Below are 11,971 nucleotides of genomic sequence, written 5' to 3' on the forward strand. Positions count from 1 at the left end.
GGAAATGTTAATACTGGAGACAGTTATCTGAAGAAACTGTGTAACCAAGCATTTACAGTGGCTATGAAATGCATTGCCATTAATTGGAAGGTTGGTGATCAAAACTAATCAAATTGTATTTGTCACATGCGCCGAATAGAACAGAAATTCTCACTTACAAGCCCTTAACCAAAAATGCAGTTCAAGAAAAAGAGTTAAAACCTGTTGGGGCTAGGGGGCAGTATTTGCACGGCCGGATAAAAAACGTACCCGATTTAAACTGGTTACTACTCTTGCCCAGAAATGAGAATATGCATATAATTAGTAGATTTGGATAGAAAACACTCTAAAGTTTCTAAAACTGTTTGAATGGTGTCTGTGAGTATAACAGAACTCATTTGGCAGGCCAAAACCTGAGAAGATTCCTTACAGGAAGTGCCCTGTCTGACAATTTGTTGTCCTTCTGTTGCATCTCTGTCGAAAATATAGCATCTGTGCTGTAACGTGACACTTTCTAAGGCTTCCATTGGCTCTCTAAAGCCGCCAGAAAGTGGAATGGGGTGTCTGCTGTCTCTGGGCAAAGTACAGCAGCTCTGTTTGTAAGTGGTCAGCCTGGGGATAGTGAGACTGAGATGTGCGTTCACGAGACTTCTCCATTTTTTTCTTTCAGCCTTTGAATGAATACAACGTTGCCCGGTTGGAATAGTATCGCTATTTTATGAGAAAAATAGCATAAAAATTGATTTTAAACAGCGTTTGACATGCTTCTAAGTACGGTAATGGAATATTTTGAAATTCTTTGTCACGAAATGCGTTCGCGCATTAACCTTCGGATAGTGACCTGAACGCACGAACAAAACGGAGGTATTTGGATATAACTATGGATTATTTGGAACCAAAACAACATTTGTTGTTGAAGCGGAAGTCCTGGGAGTGCATTCTGACAAAGAACAGCAAAGGTAATCAAATTTTTCTAATAGTAATTCTGAGTTTAGTGAGCCCCAAACTTGGTGGGTGTCAAATTAGCTATCCTGTGATGGCCGAGCTATGTACTCAGAATATTTCAAAATGTGCTTTCGCCGAAAAGCTATTTTAAAATCTGACATAGCGTTTGCATAAAGGAGTTCTGTATCTATAATTCTTAAAATAATTGTTATGTATTTTGTGAACGTTTATCATGAGTAATTTAGTAAATTCACCGGAAGTTTTCGGTGGGTATGCTAGTTCTGAACATCACATGCTAATGTAAAAAGCTGGTTTTTGATATAAATATGAACTTGATTGAACAAAACATGCATGTATTGTATAACATAACGTCCTAGGAGTGTCATCTGATGAAGATCATCAAAGTTTAGTGCTGCATTTAGCTGTGGTTTTGGTTTTTGTGACATATATGCTTGCTTTGAAAATGGCTGTGTGATAATTTTTGGCAGGGTACTCTCCTGACATAATCTAATGTTTTGTTTTCGCTGTAAAGCCTTTTTGAAATCGGACAATGTGGTTAGATTAACGAGAGTCTTGTCTTTAAAATGGTGTAAAATAGTCATATGTTTGAGAAATTGAAGTTATAGAATTTTTGAGGTATTTGTATTTCACGGCACGCGATTCCACTGGAAGTTAATGATGGTGTTAGAGTTGTGCTTGGCCACGCAGTCGTGGGTGAACAGGGAGTACAGGAGGGGACTAAGCACGCACCCCTGAGGGCCCCCCATGTTGAGGATCTGCGTGGCAGCTTTGTAGTTGCCTACTCTTACCACCTGGGGGCGACCAGTCAGAAGTACAGGATCCAGTTGCAGAGGGAGGTGTTTAGTCCCAGGGTCCTTAATGTATGTGATGAGCTTCGTGGGCACTATGGTGTTGAACGCTGAGCTGTAGTCAATGAACAGCATTCTCACATAGGTGGGAAAAGGCAGTGCGGAATGCCATTGAGATTGCGTCATCTGTGGATCTGTTGGGGCAGTATGCAAATTGGAGTGGGTCTAGGGTTTCCAGCATGATGGTGTTGATGTGAGCCATGACCAGCCTTTCAAAACACTTCATGGCCACCGACGTGAGTGCTACGGAGAGGCAATCATTTAGGCAGGTTACCTTCGCTTTCTTGGGCACAGGAACTATTGTGGTCAGTTTGAAACATGTATTACAGACTCGGTCAGGGAGAGGTTGAAATGTCAGTGAAGACACTTGCTAGCTGGTCCGCGCATGCTTTGAGTACACGTCTTGGTAATCTGTCTGGCCCCACGGCTGTGGGAATGTTGACCTGTTTAAAGGTCTTGCTCACATCGGCTACGGAGTGCGTGATCACGCAGTCATCTGGAACAGCTGGTGCTCTCATGCATGCTTCAGTGTTCCTTGACTCGAAGCGAGCATAAAAGGCATTTAGCTTGTCTGGTAGGCTTGCACCACTGGGCAGCTCGTGACTGGGTTTCCCTTTCTAGTCCATAATTGTTTTCAAGCCTTGCCACATCCGATGAGCGCCAGAGCCGGTGTAGTAGGATTCAATCTTGGTCCTGTATTAACGCTTTGCCTGTTTGATGGTTCGTCTGAGGCCATAGCGGGATATCTTATAAGCTATAGCGGGATATCTTATAAGTGTCCCGCCCCTTGAAAGCGGCAGCTTTAACCTTTAGCTTGATGAGGAATGTGCCTGCATTCCAAGGCTTCTGTTTGGGATATGATTGTACGGTCACCGTGGGGACGACGTTGTCGATGCACTTATTGATGAAGCCGGTGACTGAGGTGGTATACTCCTAAATGCCATTGGATGAATCCCAGAACATATTCCAGTCTGTGCCAGCAAAACAGTCCTGTAGCGTAGCATCCGCGTCATCTGACCAGTTCCGTATTCAGCGAATCACTGGTACTTCCTGTTTTAGTTTTGCTTGTAAGCAGGAATCAGGGGGATATAATTATGGTCAGATTTGCCAAATGTAGGAGAGCTTTGTATACGTCTCTTTGTGTGCAGTAAAGGTGATCCAGAGTTTTTTTTCCTCTGGTTGCACATGTGACATGCTGTTAGAAATATGGTAAAATCGCTGTTCTGATGTCGAAAAGCTATTTTCGGTCGTAAGAGACGGTAGCAGCAACATTACGTACAAAATGAGTTACAAACAATGCATTAAAACTAACAAATAGCACAGTTCGGTTAGGAGCCCGTAAAACGGCAGCCATCCCCTCCGGCGCCATTAAGACTTTTTCCTGCCACAATGTCAAGTTATGTATCACTAAATTTGATTTATTACAAGATTATGGGTATACTGGGCAACTTTCATAAGGTCTGGATGCCTTTATATGGTATACAGTAAGACTAAAGGAGTCTGTATTGAAAACATGCCCACGTCAGGGGAGATACCTATTTAGGCAATCCCTAGCTGCTGGGCTGTTCAGTACTGGCCCTGGGGGTCTGCCATCCTGTGAGATGGCAGACTCTGGCCTTGGCCTAACACACCTGAAACCAATAATGAATATTTCACTAAGATCCTAAAGCTGAGTGGGGTGTGTTGGGTTGAGGGGCTGCAGGGTGATGGACACCTAGAGCAGAATGGGGCGACACAGCTATATTGTTTAGAAGTAAAAAGAGCGCTACAGTACTATTACTCCTTTGAGATTAATTACATGGAGGATTTGCTGTTTCGGTGTGTTAGTTGTTGAGGACAGACGTTCCGCTAGCGGAACGCCTCGCCAACATCCAATGGAACAGCGTGGCGCGAAATACAAATACCTCAAAAATCCAATAATTTCAATTTTTCAAACATACGACTATTTTTCACCATTTTAAAGATACACTTCTCCTTAATCCAACCACATTGTTCGATTTCAAAAAGGCTTTACAGCGAAAGCAAAACATTAGATTATGTTAGGAGAGTACATAGACCAAAATAACCACACAGCCAATTTCCAAGCAAGCATATATGTCAATAAAACCCAAAACACAGCTAAATGAAGCACTAACCTTTGATGATCTTCATCAGATGACACTCCTAGGACATTATGTTACACAATACATGTATGTTTTGTTCAATCAAGTTCATATTTATATCCAAAAACAGCTTTTTACATTGGCGCGTGATGTTCAGAAAATGTATTCCCACCAAAAACTCCCGGTGAATTTACAAAAATACTAATCATAAACGTTGACAAAATACATAACAATTATTTTAATAATTATAGATACAGAACTCCTTTATGCAACCGCTGTGTAAGATTTTAAAATAGCTTTACGGAGAAAGCACATTTTTCAATATTCTGAGTACATAGCTCGCCATCACAGAAAGCTATGCAGACACCCGCCACGTTCGGGGCAACCTAAACTCAGAATTAGTATTAGAAATATTGTATTACCTTTGCTGATCTTCGTCAGAATGCACTCCCAGGACTGCTACTTCCACAATAAATGTTTTTGTTCCAAATAATCCATAGTTATGTCCAAATACCTCCGTTTTGTTCGTGCGTTCAGGTCACTATCCAAAGGGTAACGCGCAAGCGCAATTCGAGACACAAAAAGTCAAAATGTTACATTACCGTACTTAGAAGCATGTCAAACGCTGTTTAAAATCTATTTTTATGGTATTTTTAATGTAAAATTGCGATAATATTCCAACCGGACAATAGCGTATTCATTCAAGGAGAAAAAGAAAAAACAGCGTGCTCGCGGGAACGCGCATATCCAATCCCTTTGTCCTCAGGCAAACCACTCAGTAACTGAGCTCCTGTACTCTGCCCAGAGACAGGAGAAGGCTCGATCCACTTTCCGTAGGCTTTAGACAGCCAATGGAAGCCTTAGAAAGTGCAACGTAACAGCACAGATACTGTAGCTTCGAAAGGGACTAGAAAGAAGAACTACAATTCTCAGATCCTCCACTTCCTGGTCGACTTTTTCTCAGGTTTTTGCCTGCCATATGAGTTCTGTTATACTCACAGACACCACTCAAACAGTTTTAGAAACAGTTTTAGAAACTTCAGAGTGTTTTCTATCCAAATCTACTAATAATATGCATATTCTCATTTCTGTGCAAGAGTAGTAACCAGTTCAAATCGGGTACGTCTTTTCATCCAGCCGTGAAAATACTGCCCCCTATTCATATCAGGTTAATGTATATTTGATGTGTATGTGAGTTTTTTGCTTCCAAACCTTTCCCTTTGGAGTTCAAATACTTAAAGGTTTGAATTGGGAAGGAAATTGTTTTGGGAGAGAATTTAGTTATTGACTATACTGGTGGGGGTCGAGTGTGCAGGTGTCTTGGCCGGTCAGTCGGGCAAAAATTGTACATAGAGGAGGTCTTAATAAAGACAATCAAAAGTTTTTTGTTTTTTTTAAGTTGTTAATTTGTTATGCTATTGATTAAAGGTGCAACACAATATTTATTATTGAATTAGTTTTGATCTAGTTCAGTCTTATTAATCACTTAATCATATGTAATAATGATCTCTTACCTAGCTTGATGACTGTGGGCATTTTTGATTACTTTATGTTCTAAATAGAGACAGCATATTGGATTGTTGAAAAATGCAGGAAATCAGCTTTAGATGCCCAAAATAATTATTGGGGAGGACCCCCAGACCCTCCGCCATGTTATGTCCCCCCCAGTTCTAAAACCAAAGTTGTGCCCCGGCTATCAACGTTTCACTCTGCCATCGGAATTGTTCTCAAATTAATGCAATATTAGCACATTGGAGTAGGATTCTATTGCATTTACATGCACAACTCAGGCCCATATGCTACACAGACCGGTGCTCCATAACCAATCAGAGCTGCAGTAGCCCTATATGCAAATAGCCATTGCCATATATGGATCTGTGCCATTCACTTTGAACTGGACAGCATGAGCAGGTAAAAAACTTTTTTTTAGGCAGTTTTGAATAAGTAGCCAATAGGCAGAAGGTAGCATAATTTGTCTGATTCTTTGTAATAATGGTATCGTAACAATAATGCATTTATTATGAAGTTGCACAGAATTTTCGCAATGTTCAAGTTTGCGCTCAGCAGACCTTTGTTCAGTGCCGAAAAAAATGAGAGGAAACATTGGCTACAACTATCATTTTGATCTCATGGGTGGTCAGTCCTTGCATCCATAGCCCGGTCTAGACATTTGAGAGTGGCTACATTTCTCTAGCCCCATCTCTAAGGTGTTTACCCAAAAAGGTGGTGGAGAGGCCGCTTTGTTATTATGGTTGAAATGCAGATTGACGCTTTAAGACTTGTTTCACCTCTCTGTATTCATTGGCATCCAAGGAATTGGAAGAGTTGTCTGTCTCAGCATACAATGACAACAACTCAGAACTGTAGACAAACAAACAGCGTGGGCGAATAGGGCCTCTAATATATTATATTCTGTACTGTATGCTGCAGTCTACTGATAGATGATAGATCTCAATCGGCAAGTTATTTTGAAAAAATAATTCAAAGTAAAACACTTTGAAATACAATGCAGTTTGGGTGTCTTTAGCATCAAAAGACATTAGACGAAATCAGCCTATCGCATCCCTTGAGTTTTGTTTCATGAATCTGAGGTCCACTGTGAGGTCTATACTTTCACATCAATACAGACCTCTTTAGAAGATACACAACTCCATGTAGGCTGTTTCTTTTGACTATTCACATCATGTTTTATGGTTGATAGTAAGCTAAGAACCTTAGTAAGCCTAGAACCATAGTAAGCCAAGTTGCCTTACACTGCATGGAATAGCTTGCTAGGGTCAACACCTCTCTTGGGGAGAGAGAATGAATGGTAATTCTTTCTAGCAGTAGGCGGTGCTGTGTGATTTCTAATCTCTCTTGCAGAAAGCGAGAAAGTGATGGTCTTCTGCTATATAAAAAACAGAGGGTGCTGTTGCTACTCCTGCTGTAGCAATGGCGCTTGGATTGCTGGATAGCTGCTGTATACAATATATCACTCAAACAGATGTGGTTGTACAACAGTTCAAGTGTGGAGTTGGGAATGAGACCGCCATCAATAATGATGAGGAATTGTAGTATACTGAAACATGACTGCTGGTTAGGCTGGCACACACTGAAACATGACATTTGACTAAGATGACATTGTTGGGCTCTGTGTTGGATCATGACAGAGCACTTCATCAAATGTGACTCACCACCTGAATTCGGTCTTACGTTGCAAAATGTGAAATGTTTTTTTGTTTTTTTTTTTACATTGGATAAATGTATAGAGAGACTCTGAGCTACAAAACAATACATCATACACTGCATTTGAGGAATAATGGGAAAGTAATTCTGCTTTGAATCAAAAGTTCTCACTTTTGAGAAAATTGCCTTTGAATGTTTTGGTATCTAGTGAAGAGCTCTTCTTTGTCTACACCCATTCAGCATTGTTCACACCCTCTTAAGCTTCAGCCCCACCCATCTCGTTTCGCTCTCAGAGCGCACACTTGACGCTCTGGCCGATGATTTGTTTACCTCTGGATAACATGAAAACAGCCTAACCAGCTCTGCTGGCAACAATTTCATTCCGCTTTTTTGCAGATGTTTACTGACACCGGCCATATTCAATGGGTGTTGTACCCACGTCACGTAACGTTAGCAAACGAGCCAGCCAGCTAACGTTAGCTAGTTAAACAATAATGAGCAGTGCCAACAATGCCACAGTGCTGGGAGCTAACCGACCAGGTTCAATGTTAGCTAGCTAACATTAGGCTCTACCTAGAAAAGCAAATGGCTCTGGGAAATTAATAATAACGTCAGCTAGGGAGCCCGCCAGCTGACGTTAGCTAGCTAGCTAACAGTACACTTTAGCTTGAAATGAAACCACAGGTGTTTTCTCAATCTCTTTAGCTATCATACTCTAATTCCACTGATTTCAAAACTTGATCCTCCAGAAAGTGGAGAGCAACACTTATGCAGCTCCAGTACACAATAAAAAAATGTAAAAGCCGCATTTGACAGGATTACCAACACAGACTGACGAGTTCAAATAGACAGAAGCTTTCTATATGGCAGACCAATCCAAACTCCTCTCTCGGCATGTACAGCCCACTCATTATCTCAGCCAATCATGTCTAGTGGGAAGGTTGCTATCTTTTTCTGTGGCTTAACCAACAAGACTCGTAATTTAGCAATTTTATTCATATTTACAGATGGCATACAAGTTTGTTATTAAGGCACATGTTTGAGAAGGCATTTCTGCCAAAAAATGCATTTTGATATAAAACAATGTTTTATTTTCAAACGGCTCTCCTGTGAATTCGTGACTTGCGACATCTCTTTCCTGAATTGGGTCACAAATGTGCCTCCTGCTATGGTTTACTGTACAGTATGAATCAAAGTGGGATTGAAATGGATTTAGTTGTGATTTTTTTTACATTGATCTACACAAAATATGTCAATGTCAAAGTAAAAATACAATTCTACAAATGTTAACAAATTAATACAATTTCTCTAACTAAAATCTAAAAAAGTACTCACCCCTTTTGTTCAGGCAAGCCTAAATTTGTACCGGAGTAAAGTTTAGGTTAACAAATCGCATAATAAATGACATGGACTCTGTGTGAAATAATAGGGATTGACATGATTTTTGAATGACTACCCCTTCCTCTGTCCCCCATACATACAACATCTGTAAGGTCCTTCAGTCACGTACTGAATTTCAAGCACAGATTCAACTACAAAGACCAGGGAGCTTTTTTATAGCCTGACTAAGAATGCCAGTGATTGGTAGATGGGTAACAATAACAAATCAGACACTGAATATCTCTTTAAGCATGGTCAAGTTAATAATTATGCTGTGGATTATGTATTAAACCACACAGACACAACAATTATACAGTCGTCCTTCTGAAATTAACTTAGGACAGGAAGGAAATTGCTCAGAGATGTCACCATTATGCTATGGGTGATTTTAAAACAGCTACAGAGTTAATTGACTGTGAAGAGTGAATTGATGATGGATCAACAACGTTGTAGTTGCTACATAATAATGACCTAAATGACTGAGTGAAAAGAATAATACCAATATAAAGAGTAAAAATATTCAAAACATGCAACAACAAAAAAATCTAAAATAAATAAATGTTTTGGACTAAATGCAAAGCCTTGGGACAAATACAACACAACAAATCACTGAGTAACTGCCTCTTTTTTTTCAAGCATGGTGGTGGCTGCAGCATGGTAAGGGTATGCTTGACATTAGCAAAGAGTGGGGAGTTTTCAGGATAAAAAGAAACGAGATGGCGCTAAGCACAGGCAAAATCCTAGCGGTAAACCTGCTATAGGCATCTTTTCACCAGACACTGGGAGTGGAATTCACCTGTCAACAGGACAATAACCTACAACAAAAGGCCACATCTACACTGGAGTTGCTTACCAAGAAGTCAGTAAATGTTCCTGAGTGGCCAAGTGACAGTTTGACTTAAATCTGCTTGAAAATCTATGGCAAGACGAGAAAATTGCTGTCTTGCCATGTTCCCCAACTCCTTGACCAGGGGCGTTTCTAGGATTTGAAGACAGGATTAAATGTCAGGAATTGTGAAAAACTGAGTTTTATTGTATTTGGCTAAGGTGTATGTAAACTTCCGACTTCAGCTGTATTTACTAACTCATTTCCGGATATCTTCTAAACTACCCACAATGCACTATTTCTCAACGTCATATCGAGAATCTACTCTGTGTTAGCGAGCTGGCTAACATTAGCCACCAGCCATGCAGGCCGAGTGTTGGCAGTGGTGAGCTACAATCCACCAACTACGAGGAGGTGTGATGTAAACAACCAATCAGTTTCCCCCACATATGGTCTCTGAAGTAGGCAACCAGAGTTTTTCAAACATGGCTTAGTACTAGCATGCTATAGTAGCTGACTGTCTGTGCTGTTGTGATCATTTCCTTCTGCCGGTAGCCTTCCCCCGATTACCGTCTTATTGTTGACTCTTCCCCTTGTGTCCTGTGCCCAATGCCCCCTCTTGATGATCTATTTTGGATTTACCTTACTTTATCGCTATTGTATTAGCTGACCCTCCCTTTGCCGGTGAAATGGCCTCTCCTTCTGAAGCGCCTCTCCCCTTGGCTCTTCTTTGGTAGCTAACTCAGCCTGTAATTGTTAAGTCTCTGCTGTCTACTTTATATCTGCTGTCTTTTTTCCACATTGTGTTCTGTGGTTCCTGCCTGTGCTAGACTAGTTGGTGTTTTTCTCTGGCTTACTACTTAGCTATGTCGACAGTGGTAGTTGGCTAGCTAGGCTAGTTAGTTGGCTAGGCTATCTAGCAGGCTAAAATAACTAATTTTAGCTGGCTGGCTTGCTGGCTAAAACATTATTTGATAACTGGTTAGATGGCTATATGGATGTCGGCTGTATTTCCAAAACATTGGTTTACTGTAGTGTAGCTGTAATCTAGGTGTTGATAGCAACTGGCTGAATCATGCAGTGCTAGCAGGATGGTAAGGCTAATGTTAGAAGGCTAGTAAGGCTAACATCAGCAGGCTAGTTGCCTAGCAACCCTGCATGCTGAGTTGTAACAACAAGTTCATAAACTATTTGCTTGTAATTTTGCAGAAGATTTATTGAAACCAACTTCAAATTAAGTTATTTCTGTTGGAGTTTACATTATAAGGAATAGGCTGGCTTGCCGGTCCTCCATATTACGTCACACCCCGCAAAAAAACATTTCCAGGCATGACTTCAGCCTTCAGAATTCTGATCGGTTTAATGTAACAACTCGAAAAATAGAAAAGTGAGGTTTGCATTGGGACTTTTGATGTTACTTGTGGTTACGTTTATGCTACCTACCCTTTAATTAAGCTTTCCTGAATAACTGGGCCTGCTGGGAGCATACAGTGCCTTCAGAAATGATTCATACCCCTTGAAATATTCCACATTTTGTTGTGTCACACCCCTCAGTAAATAGCTTGTAGAAGCATCTTTCACGGGGATTATAGCTTTAAGTCTTCTTGGGTATGTCTGTCGTAGCTTTGCTCATCTGGGTTTTGGGATTTTCTCGCATTCTTGCAGATTTTGTCAAGCTCTGTTAAATTAGATGGGGAGTGGTGGTGAACAGCAATCTTCAAGGCTTTCCACAGATTTTCAATGGGATTCAGGTCTGGGCTTTCCAGCAGGGCCACTTTCCGATAAAGATAGGTGAAGTGTTGTAGAGACCTTTGGCAGGTTCACTCATCTCAGCCAAGGAACTCTGTAGGTCTGTCAGAGTAGTCATTCGGTTCTTGGTTAATTCCCTGACCAAGTTCCTTCTTAACCGGTTGCTTAGTTTGGTCGGACAGCCAGCTCTAGGCAGTCTGGGCTTGAACCTGATCAAACATCGGGACATGTAAATAGCATGTAAATAGCAATGCAGCAACGCTCCCTATCCAACCTGACAGAACTTGAGAGGATCTGCAGAGAAGAATGGGAGAAACTCCCAAATAGAGGTGTGCAAGCTTGTAGCATGATACCCATGACTCAAGGCTTTAATCGCTGCCAAAGGTGCTTCAACAAAGTACTGGGTAAAGGGTCTGAATACTTATGTAAATGTAATATTTCAGTTTATTTGTGACATTTCTAAAACCTGTTTTTTGCTTTCTCGTTATGGGGTATTGTGTGTAGATTGATGAGGGGGGAAAAACAATTTATCCATTTTAGAATAAGGCTGTAATGTAACAAAATGTTGAAAAGTCAAGGGGTCTGAATACTTTCCGATGGCACTGTATGCCTCATCACATTTCTATCTCAGAGATCTATGGACAGTTCCTTGGACTTCATGGTATACTTTCTGCTCTGGCATGCAATGTCAACTATGGGACCTTACATATGTTAGGTTCTAATACTCAGAGTAAAAAACTCAACGGACACTATGAAAAGCTTAACCAAGTTTATTCTTCCCAGAGAATCAATACAGCTGCATTAGACAAAAACATTTTCACACAAGCACTGATATTTAACCCTTCCTCCTAGGCTGAGTCTCCTCCTACCCATCTGACTGCTAGGCAGGAAACTAAGTGATATGGGCCATAAACTTTTATTTCTCCCTTAACGTGACCTGACCTGATCTCGACCCC

Source organism: Salmo salar, chromosome 15, assembly GCF_965601325.2.
Source record: "Salmo salar chromosome 15, fSalSal1, whole genome shotgun sequence".
Taxonomy (NCBI): domain Eukaryota; kingdom Metazoa; phylum Chordata; class Actinopteri; order Salmoniformes; family Salmonidae; genus Salmo; species Salmo salar.